We start from the raw sequence: 24,438 nt of genomic DNA, 5'->3' as shown, positions 1-24,438 counted from the left end.
TACCAAACCTTTTTTTATATACTAAGAGGACCGTTATTAGCGTGTTTTAACCACTCCTATGTAAATGGTAGATTATCAGACACTCAAGAAGAAGGTCTGATTTCATTATTACTGAAACAGGATACAAGTGGAAAATATAAAGATCCTGTCCATTTAAAAAAATTGGAGGCCCCTTACACTTCAGTGTTGTGATAAAAAAATTCTAGCAAAATGTATAGCGCATATAATTAAAAAGGTATTGTCGGACAATATTCATTCTAATCAGACAGGTTTTTTACATGGAAGATACATTGGAGATAATATAAGGCAAGTACTGGAAACAATAGAACACTATGAAAAATCTGGGAAACCAGGCCTGCTATTCATAGGAGACTTCGAAAAGGCATTTGATAAAGTACGACTGGCGTTTATATATAAATGCCTGGAACATTTCAATTTTGGACAATCTCTTATAAATTGGGTTAAAATCATGTATAGTAACCCTAGGTGTAAAATAGTAAATAATGGCTATTTCTCAGAAAGTTTTAAACTGTCAAGAGGAGTAAAACAAGGTTGTCCACTATCGGCATATCTATTTATTATGGCCTTCGATATGTTAGCTATTAAAATCAGATCCAACAATAATATCAAGGGATTAGAAATCCAGGGCTTAAAAACAAAGGTGTCATTGTACGCTGATGATTCATGTTTTCTTTTAAATCCACAACTTGAATCCCTCCACAGCCTCATAGAGGATCTAGATACATTTTCTAACCTCTCTGGATTACAACCAAATTAGGATAGATGTACTATCTTACATATTGGATCACTAAAACATACAATTTTTACATTACCATGTAGTTTACCAATAAAATTGTCTGATGGTGATGTGGATATACTCGGAATACATATCCCAAAGGAAATAAATGATCTCACTCCAATACATTTTAATAGAAAGTTAGCAAAAATAGATAAGATCTTGCTACCATGGAAAGGTAAATACCTGTAAATTTGTGGAAAAATCACCCTGATTAACTCTTTAGTGTTATCCCAGTTTACCTATTTGCTTATGGTCTTGCCTACGCCTAGCGAACAGTTATTTAAATTATATGAGAAAAAAATATTCCATTTTATTTGGAACGGCAAGCCAGACAAAATTAAACGGGCCTATTTATATAATGAATATGAAGTCGGAGGACAGAAATTATTAAATATTAAATATATAATTAGACCTAGCACTAAAAGCTTCAGTCATACAAAAGTTATAATTAAATCTGAACTCGTTCTCTAGCAAATTAGTAAAATTGTCTCATCCAATGATCAAGAATGGCCTTTTTCCCTTTATTCAGATTACAACCTCTCACTTTCAGTTATTTGAAAAGGAAATCATCTCCCAAATATCACTATTTCTAAAACAAGCCATAGAAAGTTGGTTGCAATTTCAATTGAATCCTCCAGAAACGCCCATAGGGTGGCGCACAATTGGCCCAGCGTCGTCCGGGTTTGGCCGGTGTAGTCCGTCATTGTAAATAAGAATTTGTTCTTAACTGACTTGCCTAGTTAAATAAAGGTAAAATAAATAAATAAATAAAATAAAATACTAATCGATAAAAAATTGACAAAATGTTTAAAAAAGGTATAATCTTCGTAAATGATATCATAGGTAGGACTGGTGGAGTTATGTCGCACATGCAGCTAACAAAAACATATGGAAATGTCTGCTCTACCAAAAATTACAACCAAATAATAGCAGCATTACCGCAAAAATGGAAAAGGAAAGTGGAAGGAGGAAAAAGTAAGGAACTTGTCTGTCGGCCTTGCATTAAAGAATATAATTGGTTAAAGAAAATTGTGATAAATAAAAAAGTATACCAGTTTCATTTAAGGACCAAAGGATTGACAGCCGTCCCATACAGATTGCAAAATAGTTCGGAAGAGATTTTTGACGTACCGATTCAAAACGTATAATTTTTCAATTTAAATTATTATATACAATTCTTGCTACCAATAGAATGTATTTATATGGGGGATACAATCTTCCCAGCTCTGCAGATTTTGCTGCGAAGAGAGAATCATTAGATCATTTGTTTTGGTACTGTCCATTTGTAGCTTGTTTTTGGACACATGTCCAGGAATGGCTAAAGGATTGCAATATTTACCTGGAGCTAACCCTGCAGATAGCACTAGTGGGTGATCTGAAAAGTCATAGTCAATCGATCAATAATATAATAATACTTTTAGCAAAAATGTTTATTTTCAATTTACAATCTGTAGAAACAATGAGAATAGAAAGGTTCAGAACTTTTGTAAAACATCACAGTACAGTTGAAAAATATATGGCAAACAGAAATCCAATAAGGATGGTGTTAAGAGATAGATGGGTGGTGTTGAATGAAGTTGAAGGATGGGACTAATAACAACTAACAACAACTAATAACAACAAGATAACTAATAATGTAAAGCATACTGTGTCCATAATAAGTATATAGGTTATGGGTTGAGAGCTTTTGTGAAAGATCACAGTTAGAAAGATATGGCATATAGAAGCAAACCGGATGGACATCATGAAAATGATCAGAGAGGTTGAGAGTAGAGGACGTTCAGGAGTAAAAACAAACTAAATAGAATTATTGTAAAATTGACTGTGTCCATAAAATTTATATATTATGTATAAGCTGGAAGTAGAGGCCTAAGCGTTGTTGTTCACTAGTTTACTCCAATTAGGGAAGAGGTGGTGGGGTTGGAAAGTAATAAAGGGAAATATATTTTAAAAAAGGATATGTATATATATGTATGTATATGTATGTATGTATGTATGTATGTATGTACAGTGGGGGAAAAAAGTATTTAGTCAGCCACCAATTGTGCAAGTTCTCCCACTTAAAAAGATGAGAGAGGCCTGTAATTTTCATCATAGGTACACGTCAACTATGACAGACAAAATGAGAAAAAAAAATCCAGAAAATCACATTGTAGGATTTTTTATGATTTTATTTGCAAATTATGGTGGAAAATAAGTATTTGGTCAATAACAAAAGTTTCTCAATACTTTGTTATATACCCTTTGTTGGCAATGACACAGGTCAAACGTTTTCTGTAAGTCTTCACAAGGTTTTCACACACTGTTGCTGGTATTTTGGCCCATTCCTCCATGCAGATCTCCTCTAGAGCAGTGATGTTTTGGGGCTGTCGCTGGGCAACACGGACTTTCAAGTCCCTCCAAAGATTTTCTATGGGGTTGAGATCTGGAGACTGGCTAGGCCACTCCAGGACCTTGAAATGCTTCTTACGAAGCCACTCCTTCGTTGCCCGGGCGGTGTGTTTGGGATCATTGTCATGCTGAAAGACCCAGCCACGTTTCATCTTCAATGCCCTTGGAAGGAGGTTTTCACTCAAAATCTCACGATACATGGCCCCATTCATTCTTTCCTTTACACGGATCAGTCGTCCTGGTCCCTTTGCAGAAAAACAGCCCCAAAGCATGATGTTTCCACCCCCATGCTTCATAGTAGGTATGGTGTTCTTTGGATGCAACTCAGCATTCTTTGTCCTCTAAACACGACGAGTTGAGTTTTTACCAAAAAGTTCTATTTTGGTTTCATCTGACCATATGACATTCTCCCAATCCTCTTCTGGATCATCCAAATGCAATCTAGCAAACTTCAGACGGGCCTGGACATGTACTGGCTTAAGCAGGGGGACACGTCTGGCACTGCAGGATTTGAGTCCCTGGCGGCGTAGTGTGTTACTGATGGTAGGCTTTGTTACTTTGGTCCCAGCTCTCTGCAGGTCATTCACTAAGTCCCCCCGTGTGGTTCTGGGATTTTTGCTCACCATTCTTGTGATCATTTTGACCCCACGGGTGAGATCTTGCGTGGAGCCCCAGATCGAGGGAGATTATCAGTGGTCTTGTATGTCTTCCATTTCCTAATACTTGCTCCCACAGTTGATTTCTTTAAACCAAGCTGCTTACCTATTGCAGATTCAGTCTTCCCAGCCTGGTGCAGGTCTACAATTTTGTTTCTGATGTCCTTTGACAGCTCTTTGGTCTTGGCCATAGTGGAGTTTGGAGTGTGACTGTTTGAGGTTGTGGACAGGTGTCTTTTATACTGATAACAAGTTCAAACAGGTGCCATTAATACAGGTAACGAGTGGAGGACAGAGGAGCCCCTTAAAGAAGAAGTTACAGGTCTGTGAGAGCCAGAAATCTTGCTTGTTTGTAGGTGACCAAATACTTATTTTCCACCATAATTTGCAAATAAATTCATTAAAAATCCTACAATGTGATTTTCTGGAATTTGTTTTCTCAATTTGTCTGTCATAGTTGACGTGTACCTATGATGAAAATTACAGGCCTCTCTCATCTTTTTAAGTGGGAGAACTTACACAATTGGTGGCTGACTAAATACTTTTTTCCCCCACTGTATGTATGTATGTATGTATGTATATATATATATATATATATATATATATATATATAGATATATATATATATATATATACAGTGGGGAGAACAAGTATTTGATACACTGCCGATTTTGCAGGTTTTCCTACTTACAAAGCATGTAGAGGTCTGTAATTTTTATCATAGGTACACTTCAACTGTGAGAGACGGAATCTAAAACAAAAATCCAGAAAATCACATTGTATGATTTTTTTGTAATTAATTTGCATTTTATTGCATGACATAAGTATTTGATACATCAGAAAAGCAGAACTTAATATTTGGTACAGAAACCTTTGTTTGCAATTACAGAGATCATACGTTTCCTGTAGGTCTTGACCAGGTTTGCACACACTGCAGCAGGGATTTTGGCCCACTCCTCCATACAGACCTTCTCCAGATCCTTCAGGTTTCGGGGCTGTCGCTGGGCAATACGGACTTTCAGCTCCCTCCAAAGATTGTCTATTGGGTTCAGGTCTGGAGACTGGCTAGGCCACACCAGGACCTTGAGATGCTTCTTACGGAGCCACTCCTTAGTTGCCCTGGCTGTGTGTTTCAGGTCGTTGTCATGCTGGAAGACCCAGCCACGACCCATCTTCAATGCTCTTACTGAGGGAAGGAGGTTGTTGGCCAAGATCTCGCGATACATGGCCCCATCCATCCTCCCCTCAATACGGTGCAGTCGTCCTGTCCCCTTTGCAGAAAAGCATCCCCAAAGAATGCACCTCCATGCTTCACAGTTGGGATGGTGTTCTTGGGATTGTACTCATCCTTCTTCTTCCTCCAAACACGACGAGTTGAGTTTTTACCAAAAAGTTCTATTTTGGTTTCATCTGACCATATGACATTCTCCCAATCCTCTTCTGGATCATCCAAATGCACTCTAGCAAACTTCAGACGGGCCTGGACATGTACTGGCTTAAGCAGGGGGACACGTCTGTCACTGCAGGATTTGAGTCCCTGGCGGCGTAGTGTGTTACTGATGGTAGGCTTTGTTACTTTGGTCCCAGCTCTCTGCAGGTCATTCACTAGGTCCCCCCGTGTGGTTCTGGGATTTTTGCTCACCGTTCTTGTGATCATTTTGACTCCACGGGGTGAGATCTTGCGTGGAGCCCCAGATCGAGGGAGATTATCAGTGGTCTTTTGTGTCTTCCATTTCCTAATAATTGCTCCCACAGTTGATTTCTTCAAACCAAGCTGCTTACCTATTGCAGATTCAGTCTTCCCAGCCTGGTGCAGGTCTACAATTTTGTTTCTGGTGTCCTTTGACAGCTCTTTGGTCTTGGCCATAGTGGAGTTTGGAGTGTGACTGTTTGAGGTTGTGGACAGGTGTCTTTTATACTGATAACAAGTTCAAACAGTTGCCATTAATACAGGTAACGAGTGGAGGACAGAGGAGCCTCTTAAAGAAGAAGTTACAGGTCTGTGAGAGCCAGAAATCTTGCTTGTTTGTAGGTGACCAAATACTTATTTTCCACCATAATTTGCAAATAAATTCATTAAAAATCCTACAATGTGATTTTCTGGATTTTTTTTTCTCAATTTGTCTGTCATTGTTGACGTGTACCTATAATGAAAATTACAGTCCTCTCTCATCTTTTTAAGTGGGAGAACTTGCACAATTGGTGGCTGACTAAATACTTTTTTCCCCCACTGTATATATTTGCGAGAGAAAAAAACATATGGGGGATTGGAAGTGATGCAGACAATTACATTGATGGAAGTTACAATCCATCTGCAATATTAAAGCTGATCTACCCCCTAAAAAAATAAAAGAATAATGCTTGTTTTTTATCTTTTGAGTTTATAAATAAGATTGAGTGAAAAACTGGCACTAAAATCTTTTTAAAACAGCTAGGTAATCATTATACATTTTGTACAAAGCTGCTAATGGTGATTTTCTTCACACAATTTCAAGTCTCTGTTAGATTAGTGCAGGTTTCTCGATACGGTTAAAGGTGATATAGATTGAACGATTCACAAGATACAATCAATTTTACACAATTCAAATATGCCGAATATCGAATTTAGACATTGGTGCATGAGGCCTCTCAGCCTATTATTTAGAGCGTGGGTCTAAAATGGCTACAACAAGGGATGTGCATCAAGGAGTTTCTTCAACGTGGGGTTTCTTCAACATGGGGTTTCTGCCATCTTGTTTAATACAGTTAACATAATAACTTATAAGATTCCAAGTGGATGACGGAGAAATGCATCACAAGGGGATTGACAATGCATTCAAATAAATCCCCAAAACAACCACTAATGCGTCCTCTGCTTCCCAACAAGTAAATTTTGCGGCTGATAATAGTTGATCAATTATTTAGATACCGGCGCTCCCTAGATGGATCAATCATGGTCTACCAGTACACAGCCATCACCAGGGGAAGACTGGAAACAGCATCTGGGCTTTTTACAGCATTCAGTCACTCAGCCTCCAAGCTTTTTAGAATCACTCCCCCCAACCCCCCCCCCCCCCCCCCCCCGCGCACACACACACACACACACGCACACACACACACACACGCACACACACACACACACACACACACACACACCATCTTTCCACTAACGCTCCTACACCTCCTACCGCTGCATCAGAGCAGATGTGGCTATTTTGGAAAGACACTTTAATAACTGTGTTGATGGGTAATGTGGTGATGTATCAAAAAGCTTCTGGCTGCTATCACCCGAAGATGATGAGATGATGTGTGTGTGCGCGTGTGTGTGTGTGTGTGTGTGTGTGCGCGTGTGTGTGTGTGTGTGTGTGCGTGTGTGTGTGTGTGTGTGTGTGCGTGCGTGTGTGTGTGTGTGTGTGTGTGTGTACACAGCTGCTCAGCCCCCTTTTCTCCCCACCTTAATGAAGTTAATTAATTTAATCAAAGACACTAACTTCATGCGTCCCAAATGGCACCTTATTCCCTATATAGTGCACTACTTTTGACCAGAGCAATGGGAAAATAGGGTGCCATTTGTGACGCATTCACTAACTGTTTGATGAACACTGTACTGATTTCTCCTTATAGCTCTCAAACCCACCGTGACATCAGCATCTCAGACTATCAGCATCTCAGACTATCAGCGTCTCAGACTACCAGCACTATCAGCATCTCAGACTACCAGCATCTCAGACTACCAGCACTATCAGCGTCTCAGACTACCAGCACTATCAGCGTCTCAGACTACCAGCACTATCAGCGTCTCAGACTACCAGCACTATCAGCGTCTCAGACTACCAGCACTATCAGCGTCTCAGACTACCAGCACTATCAGCGTCTCAGACTACCAGCACTATCAGCATCTCAGACTACCAGCACTATCAGCGTCTCAGACTATCAGCGTCTCAGACTACCAGCACTATCAGCGTCTCAGACTACCAGCACTATCAGCGTCTCAGACTACCAGCACTATCAGCGTCTCAGACTACCAGCACTATCAGCGTCTCAGACTACCAGCACTATCAGCATCTCAGACTACCAGCACTATCAGCGTCTCAGACTACCAGCACTATCAGCATCTCAGACTACCAGCACTATCAGCATCTCAGACTACCAGCACTATCAGCGTCTCAGACTACCAGCACTATCAGCATCTCAGACTACCAGCACTATCAGCATCTCAGACTACCAGCATCTCAGACTACCAGCACTATCAGCGTCTCAGACTACCAGCATCTCAGACTACCAGCACTATCAGCATCTCAGACTACCAGCACTATCAGCGTCTCAGACTACCAGCACTATCAGCGTCTCAGACTACCAGCACTACCAGCGTCTCAGACTACCAGCACTATCAGCATCTCAGACTACCAGCACTATCAGCGTCTCAGACTACCAGCACTATCAGCATCTCAGACTACCAGCATCTCAGACTACCAGCACTATCAGCGTCTCAGACTACCAGCACTATCAGCGTCTCAAACTACCAGCACTATCAGCATCTCAGACTACCAGCACTACCAGCTTCTCAGACTACCAGCACTACCAGCGTCTCAGACTACCAGCGTCTCAGACTACCAGCACTATCAGCGTCTCAGACTACCAGCACTATCAGCGTCTCAGACTACCAGCACTATCAGCATCTCAGACTACCAGCACTATCAGCATCTCAGACTACCAGCATCTCAGACTACCAGCACTATCAGCGTCTCAGACTACCAGCACTATCAGCGTCTCAGACTACCAGCACTATCAGCGTCTCAGACTACCAGCACTATCAGCGTCTCAGACTACCAGCACTATCAGCATCTCAGACTACCAGCACTATAAGCACTATCAGCGTCTCAGACTACCAGCACTATCAGCGTCTCAGACTACCAGCACTATCAGCGTCTCAGACTACCAGCACTATCAGCGTCTCAGACTACCAGCACTATCAGCGTCTCAGACTACCAGCACTATCAGCATCTCAGACTACCAGCACTATCAGCACTATCAGCATCTCAGACTACCAGCACTATCAGCGTCTCAGACTACCAGCACTATCAGCACTATCAGCGTCTCAGACTACCAGCACTATCAGCGTCTCAGACTACCAGCACTATCAGCATCTCAGACTACCAGCGTCTCAGACTACCAGCACTATCAGCGTCTCAGACTACCAGCACTATCAGCGTCTCAGACTACCAGCACTATCAGCATCTCAGACTACCAGCACTATCAGCGTCTCAGACTACCAGCACTATCAGCACTATCAGCGTCTCAGACTACCAGCACTATCAGCGTCTCAGACTACCAGCACTATCAGCACTATCAGCGTCTCAGACTACCAGCACTATCAGCGTCTCAGACTACCAGCACTATCAGCATCTCAGACTACCAGCACTATCAGCATCTCAGACTACCAGCACTATCAGCATCTCTGAATATCAAGTTCTATATTTTTGTGAAGTTTTTTTTGGGGGGGGGTACTTTTTACCCCTTTTTCTCCCCAATTTCGTGATATCCAATTGGCAGTTTCAGTCTTGTCCCATCGCTGCAACTCTCGTACGGACTCAGGAGAGGCGAAGGTCGAGAGCCATGCGTCCTCCGAAACACGACCCCGCCAAGCTTCTGGAAACACTGCTCGCTTAACCCGGAAGCCAGCCGCACCAGTGATTCAGAGGAAACGCCGTACAGATGTCGACCGAAGTCAGCTTGCATGCACCCGGCCCGCCACAAGGAGTCGCTAGAGCGCGATGGGACAAGGACATCCCGGCCGGCCAAACCCTCCCCTAACCCAGTCTCTGACTATAAGCATCTCTGACTATCAGCGTCTCTGTCTATCAGCACTATCAGTGATTCTGACCATCAGCATCTCTGACTATCAGCGTCTCTGACTATCAGCGTCTCTGACTATCAGTGTCTCTGACTATCAGCACTATCAGTGTCTCTGACTATCAGTGTCTCTGACTATCAGCGTCTCTGACTATCAGTGTCTCTGACTATCATTGTCTCTGACTATCAGCACTATCAGTGTCTCTGACTATCAGTGTCTCTGACTATCAGTGTCTCTGACCATCAGCGTCTCTGACCATCAGCATCTCTGACTATCAGCGTCTCTGACTATCAGCGTCTCTGACTATCAGTGTCTCTGACTATCATTGTCTCTGACTATCAGCACTATCAGTGTCTGACTATCAGCGTCTCTGACTATCAGTGTCTCTGACTATCAGCACTATCAGTGTCTCTGACTATCAGTGTCTCTGACTATCATTGTCTCTGACTATCAGCACTATCAGTGTCTCTGACTATCAGCGTCTCTGTCTATCAGCACTATCAGTGATTCTGACCATCAGCATCTCTGACTATCAGCGTCTCTGACTATCAGTGTCTCTGACTATCATTGTCTCTGACTATCAGCACTATCAGTGTCTCTGACTATCAGTGTCTCTGACTATCATTGTCTCTGACTATCAGCACTATCAGTGTCTCTGACTATCAGTGTCTCTGACTATCATTGTCTCTGACTATCAGCACTATCAGTGTCTCTGACTATCAGTGTCTCTGACTATCATTGTCTCTGACTATCAGCACTATCAGTGTCTCTGACTATCAGTGTCTCTGACTATCAGCGTCTCTGACTATCAGCACTATCAGTGATTCTGACCATCAGCGTCTCTGACTATCAGCGTCTCTGACCATCATTGTCTCTGACTATCAGCGACTCTGACTATCAGCGTCTCTGACCATCAGCGTCTCTGACCATCAGCGTCTCTGACTATCATTGTCTCTGACTATCAGCACTATCAGTGTCTCTGACTATCAGTGTCTCTGACTATCAGTGTCTCTGACTATCATTGTCTCTGACTATCAGCACTATCAGTGTCTCTGACTATCAGTGTCTCTGACCATCAGCGTCTCTGACCATCAGCATCTCTGACTATCAGCGTCTCTGACTATCAGCGTCTCTGACTATCAGTGTCTCTGACTATCAGTGTCTCTGACTATCAGCACTATCAGTGTCTCTGACTATCAGCGTCTCTGACTATCAGCGTCTCTGACTATCAGTGTCTCTGACTATCATTGTCTCTGACTATCAGCACTATCAGTGTCTCTGACTATCAGTGTCTCTGACTATCAGCACTATCAGTGTCTCTGACTATCAGTGTCTCTGACTATCAGCACTATCAGTGTCTCTGACTATCAGTGTCTCTGACTATCATTGTCTCTGACTATCAGCACTATCAGCGTCTCTGACTATCAGTGTCTCTGACTATCATTGTCTCTGACTATCAGCACTATCAGTGTCTCTGACTATCAGTGTCTCTGACTATCAGTGTCTCTGACTATCAGCACTATCAGTGTCTCTGACTATCAGTGTCTCTGACTATCATTGTCTCTGACTATCAGCACTATCAGCGTCTCTGACTATCAGTGTCTCTGACTATCATTGTCTCTGACTATCAGCACTATCAGTGTCTCTGACTATCAGTGTCTCTGACTATCATTGTCTCTGACTATCAGCACTATCAGTGTCTCTGACTATCAGCGTCTCTGTCTATCAGCACTATCAGTGATTCTGACCATCAGCATCTCTGACTATCAGCGTCTCTGACTATCAGCGTTTTTGACTATCAGTGTCTCTGACTATCATTGTCTCTGACTATCAGCACTATCAGTGTCTCTGACTATCAGTGTCTCTGACTATCAGCACTATCAGTGTCTCTGACTATCAGTGTCTCTGACTATCATTGTCTCTGACTATCAGCACTATCAGTGTCTCTGACTATCAGTGTCTCTGACTATCAGCGTCTCTGTCTATCAGCACTATCAGTGTCTCTGACTATCAGTGTCTCTGACTATCAGCGTCTCTGTCTATCAGCACTATCAGTGATTCTGACCATCAGCGTCTCTGACTATCAGCGTCTCTGACTATCATTGTCTCTGACCATCAGCGTCTCTGACCATCAGCGTCTCTGACCATCATTGTCTCTGACTATCAGCGTCTCTGACTATCAGCGTCTCTGACCATCAGCGTCTCTGACCATCAGCGTCTCTGACCATCAGCGTCTCTGACCATCAGCGTCTCTGACCATCATTGTCTCTGACCATCAGCGTCTCTGACCATCAGCGTCTCTGACCATCAGCGTCTCTGACCATCAGCGTCTCTGACCATCAGCGTCTCTGACTATCAGCGTCTCTGACCATCAGCGTCTCTGACTATCAGCGTCTCTGACTATCAGCGTCTCTGACTATCAGCGTCTCTGACTATCAGCGTCTCTGACTATCAGCGTCTCTGACTATCAGCGTCTCTGACCATCAGCGTCTCTGACCATCAGAGTGTAGAATCTGCCAGGGCATGGAGCCTAATCAACATCTAAGTATTGAAGACATTCTGTACTGTTTACATTAATGATATGCTCTGCCCTAGATCTAGACCCATGTTCACCACCATTAACTAACCCTTTCCCCATTTTGACATACATTAGCTAGGCCTAATTAGGCTATAACGTATTTGACATACAGTATCAGCCTAATTGGCTTTATACAGTGTGTTATAGAAACAAGATGGGCACCACTCTTCACATGATAATCAGGAGACTGTTTTCTACATGAGTGATAACACACTCCTAGAAATAGGAGACTGTTTTCTACATGAGTGATAACACACTCCTAGAAATAGGATACTGTTTTCTACATGAGTGATAACACACTACTAGAAATAGGAGCCTGTTTTCTACACGAGCGATAACACACTCCTAGAAATAGGATACTGTTTTCTACATGAGTGATTACACTAAACAGTATCCTTTTTAACACTGAACACTAAACAGTATCCTTTTTAACACTAAACACTAAACCTATAAAAAACAATCCAGTGATGCACCAGTAGCCAAATTCATCCCACTGTGAACCAATGGGATACACTCCAGATGGTAAGTAAGACAGTAGCTAACACAGTAGCCACACACACACACACACACAGACAGACACACACACACACACACACACACACACACACACACACACACACACACACACACACACACACACACACACACAGACAGACACACACACACACACACAAACACACACTAAGGCTTCATATGAATGAGCGTTACGAGGGAAGAATGAGGATTATTGTTGAGGAGGAGGAGAGGAGGAGGAGAGGAGGAGGAGGAGGAGAGGTGGAGGAGAAGAGGAGGAGAGGTGGAGGAGAGGAGGAGGAGGAGAGGAGGAGGAGAAGAGGAGGAGAAGAGGAGGAGAAGAGGAGGAGAGGTGGAGGAGAAGAGGAGGAGAGGTGGAGGAGAGGAGGAGGAGAGGAGGAGGAGGAGAGGAGGAGGAGAAGAGGAGGAGAAGAGGAGGAGAAGAGGAGGAGAGGTGGAGGAGAAGAGGAGGAGAGGTGGAGGAGAAGAGGAGGAGAGGTGGAGGAGAAGAGGAGGAGAAGAGGAGGAGAGGTGGAGGAGAGGTAGCTAGACAGACAGTTAGGATGGGTAGCTAGACAGACAGTTAGGGTGGGTAGCTAGACAGACAGTTAGGGTGCGGAGCTAGACAGACAGTTAGGGTGGGTAGCTAGACAGACAGTTAGGATGGGTAGCTAGACAGACAGTTAGGGTGGGTAGCTAGACAGACAGTTAGGGTGGGTAGCTAGACAGACAGTTAGGGTGGGTAGCTAGACAGGCAGTTAGGGTGGGTAGCTAGACAGGCAGTTATGTTGGGTAGCTAGACAGGCAGTTATGTTGGGTAGCTAGGTAGACAGTTAGGGTGGGTAGCTAGACAGACAGTTAGGGTGGGTAGCTAGACAGACAGTTAGGATGGGTAGCTAGACAGACAGTTAGGGTGGGTAGCTAGACAGGCAGTTAGGGTGGGTAGCTAGACAGACAGTTAGGGTGGGTAACTAGACAGACAGTTAGGGTGGGTAGCTAGACAGGCAGTTAGGGTGGGTAGCTAGACAGACAGTTATGGTGGGTAGCTAGACAGGCAGTTAGGGTGGGTAGCTAGACAGACAGTTATGGTGGGTAGCTAGACAGACAGTTAGGTTGGGTAGCTAGACAGACAGTTATGGTGGGTAGCTAGACAGGCAGTTAGGGTGGGTAGCTAGACAGGCAGTTAGGGTGGGTAGCTTGGCAGACAGTCAGATGTTTATGAGAGACTGGTCTCTTTTCAAATCCAGCCCATTTTCAAACTGTTAAAACATTTATATATCACTCTATTCTATTGCTGTTCAGCAGTAGAGCGATAGTATTATACCCCAGAGCACAGTCCTAGAATACACCCTTCCTTGTTTTAGTTTCCACTGTCAAACACACTGTGGATCACGGAAAATGATGATTTCTAGGCTATGTGTCCAGGAATAGTCTGATAGAATGTAATTATATGGCAACACATGCGAGAGAGAGAGAGAGAGAGAGAGAGAAGAGAAGAGAGAGAGAGAGAGAGAGAGAGAGAGAGAGAGAGAGAGAGAGAGAGAGAGAGGAGATAGTGAGAGAGTTAGAGAGAGATAGAGAGCGAGAGAGAGAGAGAGAGAGCGAGAGAGAGAGAGAGAGAGAGAGAGAGAGAGAGAGAGAGAGAGAGAGAGAGAGAGAGAGAGAGAGAGCATTAACAGCAGACTCATACATTTCCTCAGTGAAAACACAATGTAACTCCAAGTCAATCACACTTCTGTGAAATCAAACTGTCCACTTAGGAAGCAACACTGATTGACAATACATTTCACATGCTGTTGTGCAAATGGAATAGACAACAGGTGGAAATTATTGGCAATTAGCAAGACACCCCCAATAAAGGACTGGTTTTGCAGTTGGTGACCACAGACCACTTCTCAGTTCCTATGCTTCCTGGCTGATGTTTTGGTCACTTTTGAATGCTGACGGTGCTTTCACTCTAGTGGTAGCATGAGACGGAGTCTACAACCCACACAAGTGGCTCAGGTAGTGCAGCTCATCCAGGATGGCACATCAATGTGAGCTGTGGCAAGAAGGTTTGCTGTGTCTGTCAGCGTAGTGTCCAGAGCATGGAGGCGCTACCAGGAGACAGGCCAGTACATCAGGAGATGTGGAGGAGGCCGTAGGAGGGCAACAACCCAGCAGCAGGACTGCTACCTCCGCCTTTGTGCAAGGAGGAGCAGGATGAGCACTGCCAGAGCCCTGCAAAATCACCTCCAGCAGGCCACAAATGTGCATGTGTCTGCTCAAACGTTCAGAAACAGACTCCATGAGGGTGGTATGAGGGCCCGACGTCCACAGGTGGGGGTTGTGCTTATAGCCCAACACCGTGCAGGACGTTTGGCATTTGCCAGAGAACACCAAGATTGGCAAATTCGCCACTGGCGCCCTGTGATCTTCACAGGTGAAAGCAGGTTCACACTGAGCACATGTGACAGACGTGGCAGAGTCTGGAGACGCCGTGGAGAACGTTCTGCTGCCTGCAACATCCTCCAGCATGACCGGTTTGGCGGTGGGTCAGTCATGGTGTGGGGTGGCATTTCTTTGGGGGGCCGCACAGCCCTCCATGTGCTCGCCAGAGGTAGCCTGACTGCCATTAGGTACCGAGATAAGATCCTCAGACCCCTTGTGAGACCATATGCTGGTGCGGTTGGCCCTGGGTTCCTCCTAATGCAAGACAATGCTAGAACTCATGTGGCTGGAGTGTGTCAGCAGTTCCTGCAAGAGGAAGGCATTGATGCTATGGACTGGCCCGCCCATTCCCCAGACCTGAATCCAATTGAGCACATCTGGGACATCATGTCTCGCTCCATCCACCAACGCCACGTTGCACCACAGACTGTCCAGGAGTTGGCGGATGCTTTAGTCCAGGTCTGGGAGGAGATCCCTCAGGAGACCATCCGCCACCTCATCAGGAGCATGCCCAGGCGTTGTAGGGAGGTCATACAGGCACGTGGAGGCCACACACACTACTGAGCCTCATTTTGACTTGTTTTAAGGACATTACATTAAAGTTAGATCAGCCTGTAGTGTGGTTTTCCACTTCAATTTTGAGGGTGACTCCAAATCCAGACCTCCATGGGTTGATAAATTTGATTTCCATTGATAATTTTTGTGTGATTTTGTTGTCAGCACATTCAACTATGTAAAGAAAAAAGTATTTAATAAGATTGTTTCATTCATTCAGATCTAGGATGTGTTATTTTAGTGTTCCCCTTATTTTTTTGAGCAGTGTATATATACAGTGGGGGAAAAAAGTATTTAGTCAGCCACCAATTGTGCAAGTTCTCCCACTAAAAAAGATGAGAGAGGCCTGTAATTTTCATCATAGGTACACGTCAACTATGACAGACAAATTGAGAAATTTTTTTTCTCCAGAAAATCACATTGTAGGATTTTTAATGAATTTATTTGCAAATTATGGTGGAAAATAAGTATTTGGTCACCTACAAACAAGCAAGATTTCTGGCTCTCACAGACCTGTAACTTCTTCTTTAAGAGGCTCCTCTGTCCTCCACTCGTTACCTGTATTAATGGCACCTGTTTGAACATCTTATCAGTATAAAATACACCTGTCCACAACCTCAAACAGTCACACTCCAAACTCCACTATGGCCAAGACCAAAGAGCTGTCAAAGGACACCAGAAACAAAATTGTAGACCTGCACCAGGCTGGGAAGACTGAATCTGCAATAGGTAAGCAGCTTGGTTTGAAGAAATCAACTGTGGGAGCAATTATTAGGAAATGGAAGACATACAAGACCACTGATAATCTCCCTCGATCTGGTGCTCCACGCAAGATCTCACCCCGTGGGGTCAAAATGATCAAAAGAGCGGTGAGCAAAAATCCCAGAACCACACGGGGGGACCTAGTGAATGACCTGCAGAGGGACCAAAGTAACAAAGCCTACCATCAGTAACACACTACGCCGCCAGGGACTCAAATCCTGCAGTGCCAGACGTGTCCCCCTGCTTAAGCCAGTACATGTCCAGACCCGTCTGAAGTTTGCTAGAGTACATTTGGATGATCCAGAAGAGTATTTGGAGAATGTCATATGGTCAGATGAAACCAAAATATAACTTTTTGGTAAAAACTCAACTCGTCGTGTTTGGAGGACAAAGAATGCTGAGTTGCATCCAAAGAACACCATACCTACTGTGAAGCATGGGGGTGGAAACATCATGCTTTGGGGCTGTTTTTCTGCAAAGGGACCAGGACATAAAATGTATATAGTATGTATAAGCTGGAAGTAGAAGCCTAAAGTTTTGTTGTCCATTAGTTTACTACAATTTGGAGAAGTTACAGGTCTGTGAGAGCCAGAAATCTTGCTTGTTTGTAGGTGACCAAATACTTATTTTCCACCATAATTTGCAAAGAAAATTCATTAAAAATCCTACAATGTGATTTTCTGGAGAAAAAAAATCTCAATTTGTCTGTCATAGTTGACGTGTACCTATGATGAAAATTACAGGCCTCTCTCATCTTTTTAAGTGGGAGAACATGCACAATTGGTGGCTGACTAAATACTTTTTCCCCCCACTGTACCTCGGCCTAAACATCAGCGCCACAGGTCACTTCCACAAAGCTGTGAACCATCTGAGCGACAAGGCAAAGGAACATAAAATCTGACATACCAATTAGGATCTGGCTAAAAATACTTGAATCAGTTATAGAACCCATTGCCCTTTATGGTTGAGAGGTCTGGGGTCCGCTCACCAACCAATAGTTTATAAAATGGGACAAACACCAAATTGAGACAGAATTTTGCAAAAATATCTTCATTGTACAACGTAAAACACCAAATAATGCATGCAGAGCAGAATTAGGCCGATACCCGCTAATTATCAAAATCCAGAAAAGAGCCGTTAAATTCTATAACCACTTAAAAATAAGCAATTCCCAAACCTTCCATAACAAAGCCATCACCTACAGAGAGATGAACTTGGAGAAGAGTCCCCTAAGTAAGCTGGTCCTGGGGCTCTGTTCACAAACACAAACAGACCCCACAGAGCCCCAGGACAGCAACACAATTAGACCCAACCAAATCATGAGAAAACAAAAAGATAATTACTAGACACATTGGAAATAATTATTTTTTTTTAAAAACTGAGCAAACTAGAACGCTATTTGGCCCTAAACAGAGAGTACACAGTGGCAGAATACCTGACTGACCCAAAATTAAGGAAAGCTTGTTATATTGTGTTGCCGTGGGGCTGGAAACAACAAGAATCTCACAAGATGAAAAAAGGGCTGTGACTTTATACGTCTTCTACAGTTCCATTTCTTTCCATTCCTTGTGATCTAACAAGCCCTGCAATACGCAAGATACTTCTATTCACTGAAGTAGCCAAGCCTGAAAGTAGCCAAGCCTGCATAGTCTTGGAATCATCTAGAGGCTTCTTACAGCCTGTGTTTCCTAGGTTGCGAATTCAAGTTTCACATGTAGCTTTAGACTACCGTGAGACCAATACTAACGATCGCTTTGCTCTACAGCCTTGTGCTTTGGCTACCTGTGTGTGTGTGTGTGTGTGTGTGTGTGTGTGTGTGTGTGTGTGAAAAAAAGGAGACTCTACTCTTCAGAAAATGCTGTTAGGGCTTGGTGATAGGGCTTGTTGATAGGGCTTGGTGATAGGGCTTGGTGATAGGGCTTGGTGATAGGGCTTGGTGATAGGGCTTGGTGATAGAGCTTGGTGTTAGGGCTTGGTGATAGGGCATGGTGTTAGGGCTTGGTGATAGGGCTTGGTGATAGGGAATTGTGTTAGGGCATGGTGATAGGGCTTGGTGATAGGGCTTGGTGATAGGGCATGGTGATAGGGAATTGTGTTAGGGCATGGTGATAGGTATTGGTGATAGGGCTTGGTGTTAGGGCTTGGTGATAGGGCTTGGTGATAGGGCTTGGTAATAGGGCTTGGTGATAGGGCTTGGTGATAGGGCTTGGTGATAGGGCTTGGTGATAGGGCTTGGTGATAGGGCTTGGTAATAGGGCTTGGTGTTAGGGCTTGGTAATAGGGCATGGTGATAGGGCATGGTGATAGGGCATGGTGATACGGCTTGGTGATAGGGCTTGGTAATAGGGCTTGGTGTTAGGGCTTGGTAATAGGGCATGGTGATAGGGCATGGTGATAGGGCATGGTGATACGGCTTGGTGATAGGGCATGGTGTTAGGGCTTGGTGATAGGGCTTGGTGATAGGGCTTGGTGTTAGGGCTTGGTGATAGGGCTTGGTGATAGGGCTTGGTAATAGGGCTTGGTGATAGGGCTTGGTGATAGGGCTTGGTGATAGGGCATGGTGATAGGGCATGGTGATAGGGCATGGTGATACGGCTTGGTGATAGGGCATGGTGATAGGGCTTGGCGATAGGGCTTGGCGTTAGCATTCTTTGGTCCAGCTGTCAGGGTCCATATTCTCAATATACAAAAGGGGCCATGGTTTGGTGTTTGGTACTGGGGACGTTTTAACATGCGTTTGACAGGGCAGAAAGGATCCTGTGAATAAAGGACTACACCCTCAGCCTGGGAGACTCAGAGAGTTATCATGGGACGAGGCAACACAGTGCTGGAATAAGTGCTGGGGTCATGCATTATCATGGGACGAGGCAACACAGTGCTGGAATAAGTGCTGGGGTCATGCATTTCAAAAAGTTGGCATGTTTCACAATCAACCACCGAGCCCAGCTCAGACCAACGTCTAACCAAACTATACTGTACAAGTTAGTCCAAACAAACGAGACTTAAACGACTCCATCGACATGTCGCAACATGTTTAGGTTGAGGTTGTCAAGTGTGGGTTAGGAAAACGGGCAGGATAAGTTAACTTTGATCCACGGAGGCAAAAAGGACAATGTCAGAGTTTAATTCAATAAGAGAAAAGCTGTGAAAATGAAGCTGTTTAAAATAAAGAGAAGGGAAGGCCAGAAAAGTCATGTTGGGAAAGATTAGGTGAAGCGGTAAACGAGGATGATAGCCGTACCGGCTACGTTATCAGTCTCATATTTGGAAAACGTAAATGTATGTTAATGCATATATTAATTACAGTCATTAAGCCTACCATTGTCATTACTGTAGTGGAAACTGTTTGCAGAGTTCACAACCTGCTACATTTGTGAGTAACACGTTTTGGTTTCATTCATAACCATCATTTCCGAGTTTTGTCAATGAATACTCGGCTTGTAACGCACTGACTCAGATGACTGATGATTGGCTAAAATAAATGGTCAATAGGATGATAGTTGGAGCTGTATTGTTAGATTTAGAGTCTACAGGGTCTGTGCAGCAGGCTGAACGTTTGGCATCTCTATTGCATGTGCTTTTACAGTATTTACTAATAATGCATATCTAGAGAGCAGCGGGGAATATGATTGGCCAAACTATCCTTGAGGGAATGGGTCCTCCTCTTTCAGTGAGTAAAGAAAAACACACACAAACACACACACACACACAGCGCGCGCATACACACACACACACAAACACACACACACAAACACACAGCGCACGCATGCACACACACACACACACCAGGGTTTATGTTAGTTGGCAACTGCCGGCTTTTGTAGAAAAATAAAAAAGCAGATAAATAAAAAATCCCATAGCAAAATAATGCTTTTTATTCATTGGAAATACCAGTCGATACCAGTCGATGTAAATACATTTGAACGTCATGCTTATCGGTCTATAGGTGAATTTGCATAATTTATTGTGTATTTTCGTTAGTCATCATGTGTCTTATTTATCCAACACAACAATCACACGCACAGCACACAGAGCTTATTCTGAGCAGGATGTCGGAATAAAACATGGGCTTTAATAAGCCCACAAATTCTAAATGCAAATCAGATGTTAAAAACAGTTTTGTTGCGCGATTAAAAAGAGCTACTATTTTTATTTATCAACTGACGATTGAAGCGCGCGCCTCCCGTTCAACATTCAAGTGCAGGCAACAGGCTATCAGCGCGTCACCCACCACTTCACAATGTGAGCTGGAAGCAGTATGCATTTTAAAAACATACTTAACTGTTTGAAACCTGAATGTTTTATTTAATATTATGAGGCATGTCTTACTTTGCTTCAAAGTAGCCTTTAGGCAAAATCCGATCATGGAAACGTGAAGGCAATTAATTTATACAGACTTCATAGGAGGAGTTTCAAGTTTCGGGAAGCTTACAATTTTTCCTACCATTTCTACCGTTCTGCGTGGCAGTTATGATTTTCATATGCACATTTTGGTAGAACAGTTTAATTTCAATATGAGCGTTTCCATTTCTCAAAATCATTGTCACGTGGTGAATCATAAAAAATCTGAATTAAAATGATAAAAATCCGAAAAGTTAAAAGTCTAACTAATGCGAGATCCCCAGCCTCTCCCATATGGACACGTTGATACACCGTGATCCATTGGCGGCTAAAGAAATGAGCGCATGGAACTCATAGCCTATAGGCCCAATGCAGAAGCCTATCACACCGAGGATTGGTGATTATCGAGGGGGAGATTGTCGGAAAGAATTTTTCAAATGGCTTACTGTGAGGAACTTTAGTTTTAATTTATCATCATTCACAATTGATGTTCAAAAACACTTTCCTACATGTCTGCGCAGCAGGCCAGTTACTTCTATGCATGCTGAGGTGCGCGGGCTCCCTCAATATTATCAGAGAAACCAGACACGTGCTCATTACTCACGTGGAGCATTCCAAACAAAATACTTTTTTTTTTTTTTATTGACAAATCCCGTAAATTATGGTTATGAAATAAACTCAAACTTGTTTCTTACAAGTGTAGCAGGTTGTGAACTTTGCAAACAACGTTTTCACGCCGAGAATGAGAACGCTAAATGACTGTAATTAATACATGCATTAACAGAAATGAATGAAATACCAAATGACGGGTATTAATGGTACACTTACTACTGGTGACGTATGTAATGGGGAATTGATTAAAACAATCAAAGTAAAAAGGGCAAACACTTTACACAATGAAACAATTTACACAATGAAACAATTAAACAATGAATGCGCAAGAATTGGCGGGAGACAGCTGAGGCAGTCTGGAGAGAGACTCGCATCTTTCTTCACAACACACATCCCTCCCCTCTCCTTGTCTCAACATTTTAAATTATACTCAAGACACATTATCTTCACACATACAGTATTTTAGATGCTTTTCACTAACAACCGCAACTCAATAATCAGCTAGGCCTTTAATTGTCGCGCGCCGCCCGAAAATGCGGCCTTCCCAAATAGGCATAATATAATATGCCATTTAGCAGACGCTTTTATCCAAAGCGACTTACAGTCATGCGTGCATAAATTTTTTACGTATGGGTGGTCCCGGGGATCGAACCCACTACCCCTGGCGTTACAAGCGCCGTGCTCTACCAGCCGAGCTACAGAGAACCACGGCATAGGCATACAAGCTTGTGATTTGAAACAATCCACAGCTATTTTTTATATTTTTTTTAAAGAAGCTAATTATCCTTGATTCCTCTGTGGCTAAGTCATGCTTTCTGGTAAAGTATTTTGAATGATTTTATTTATTTCTGTATAGACAGGAGTAATTATATAATTTTGACAAATGTATTTCCATTTACTTTCCTGTTGGACCCAGCACTATGCCATTTCTCTCCTGGTCTATTGGTTTTCATATCAACTTTATTTTGTTGTCAAGAAGCCAAAGGCACAATCCTAGTCATATTAGCAACCCATCCTAGTTGTTGCATCTTTTGTTTCCCCCTCTTTCTAAGTTTCTAACAGAGACTTTCATCTCTGTCACATACTGTGTATTCACACACTGTGTATCGAACCGCTATCAGGTGCGCGGTCTAGAATGGTGTTTTCCTGCTAATTGCATTTTGGCAAATGTTTGAATGACGTTTTATTGGCTGGTTCATTACTACATGAGTTGCATGTTCTGTTAAGATGCATTACCATAATATGAATGTGATTTCTGTCATTCTGAGTACCGTGGGTGGACGCCCTTATGGGTTAAGCAGCCAATGCATATGGGGTCCAGTACATTTCTCAAATGGACGGTAAATATAGATCTTCCCGGTAACAGTCCGGCGCCTCAGGGGCCTCAGTAATGATTGGTTAGGGCTCTCACCTTCACCATGTTCCTGGTATAGTCCGTCTTCACCGGAACCTTCATCTGGAAAACCCGGCCCTCTACAGCAGACGAGTCTGGGAATCCTGACACTCCCCCTGCTCCTACTGCAGACTGCTGGACTGCAGCCGCCACCGGCTCCAAGGCCTCCACTGCTGCCTCCACCACCTGGAAGTCTGAGAGTACGGAGGAGTGCATGGAGGCCTCCAGTTCCCCGGGTCCTTCCACCATCATGTCTCCCAGCACCTCCACCTGTCCCTGGGATTGATCAAGTGGCCAGGCCCCTTGAGCCAGGGTTACAATGAGAGTCAGTAGCAGCAACACGCTAGTCCTGCTTCCAAGAGCTAAACTCCCAGACCTGGCATCCCCGCCGCTCGACACTCTCCTCTCTGTTTATTGAGCATTCTTTGTCTTTTGCTAACTATCTCTCACACAAAGGAGGATGTCCCCTGGAGAGGAAAGCATGCACCCCAACCTCACACCGACAGACACAAAGCTGATCCTACCCAACCCCCACCTCCGCTTTTCTTTTCAATAGTCTCTCTCTCTCTCTCTCTCTCTCTCTCTCTCTCTCTCATCGTCCTGTCCTGTCCTGTCCTGTCCTGTCTTGTCCTGTCCTGTCCTGTCCTGTCTTGTCCTCCTTTCCCCTGTTATTTTGTCAGAGCCTCTTCAGTGGTTCGTAGATGTTAACCGAGCCTGAGACCTGTAGAAAGAGAAGAAACATGAATTCATTAGGACTTTAAATACCAGGAGGAGTCTTAAAACTGCTAGACTGTTCAACTTGAAACACCTTGGAGTTAATTCTCTCTCTCTAACACCTTAAGAGTTAGGATAATTATCTGTAGTCTCCACGAATCTCAATGTCAATAACATTCCAGGCAACAGCTCCCAATCTTCAGTTCACAGGTGTGTAGCTATGGCAACATAAACAGATTAACATTCAAACTGAAAGAAACAACTTTCAACTCAAGGAGGAGAAGAGGGGGAAGGAGAAGGACACAAAAACACATATGTCTCTCTAGCCCAGTTTATACCTGGTTCTAACATGCAGCCTTTGTTGTGATCTTTAAAAAAAAAAATCTGACAATTAGATGATTAAAAGACGCATTGTGATCAGATCTTATAAGTGTAAACAGACAGGATCAGGTCAAGATCAGGAAGAAGGGCGCATGTTAACGGCAGACAAACATGGCTTCTGTCTCTCTCCCCCGCTGTCTCTCTCTCTCTCCCCCTCGCTGTCTCTCTCTCTCTCCCCCCGCTGTCTCTCTCCCCCGCTGTCTCTCTCTATCTCCCTCGCTGTCTCTCTCTCTCTCCCCCGCTGTCTCTCTCCCCCGCTGTCTCTCTCTCTCTCCCCCGCTGTCTTCTCTCTCGCTCTCCCCGTCTCTCTCTCCCCCCCCCGATGTCTCTCTCTCTCTCTCTCTCTCTCTCTCTCCCTCGCTGTCTCTCTCTGTCCCTCGCTGTCTCTCTCTCTCTCCCTCGCTGTCTCTCTCTCTCTCTCCCCCGCTGTCTCTCTCTCTCTCTCCCTCGCTGTTTCTCTCTCTCTCCCTCGCTGTCTCT

General features: G+C 43.8%; 1 pseudogene across 1 annotated transcript in view; it reads right to left on the bottom strand.

Moving 5' to 3' along the window:
- LOC311138546 (dystroglycan 1-like) overlaps nucleotides 1-23,355 on the bottom strand; it is a 28,396-nt pseudogene extending 5,041 nt beyond the window's left edge. Inside the window, exon 1 of the transcript in view lies at nucleotides 22,882-23,355. The product of the transcript in view is annotated as a dystroglycan 1-like (transcript). The remainder of the gene's footprint in view (nucleotides 1-22,881) is intronic.
- Between the last annotated feature and the right edge of the window lie 1,083 nt (nucleotides 23,356-24,438).

This window comes from Coregonus lavaretus (assembly GCF_964263955.1).
Source record: "Coregonus lavaretus genome assembly, chromosome: 12".
NCBI lineage: Eukaryota > Metazoa > Chordata > Actinopteri > Salmoniformes > Salmonidae > Coregonus > Coregonus lavaretus.
This window is presented reverse-complemented; position numbering and strand designations above follow the sequence as displayed.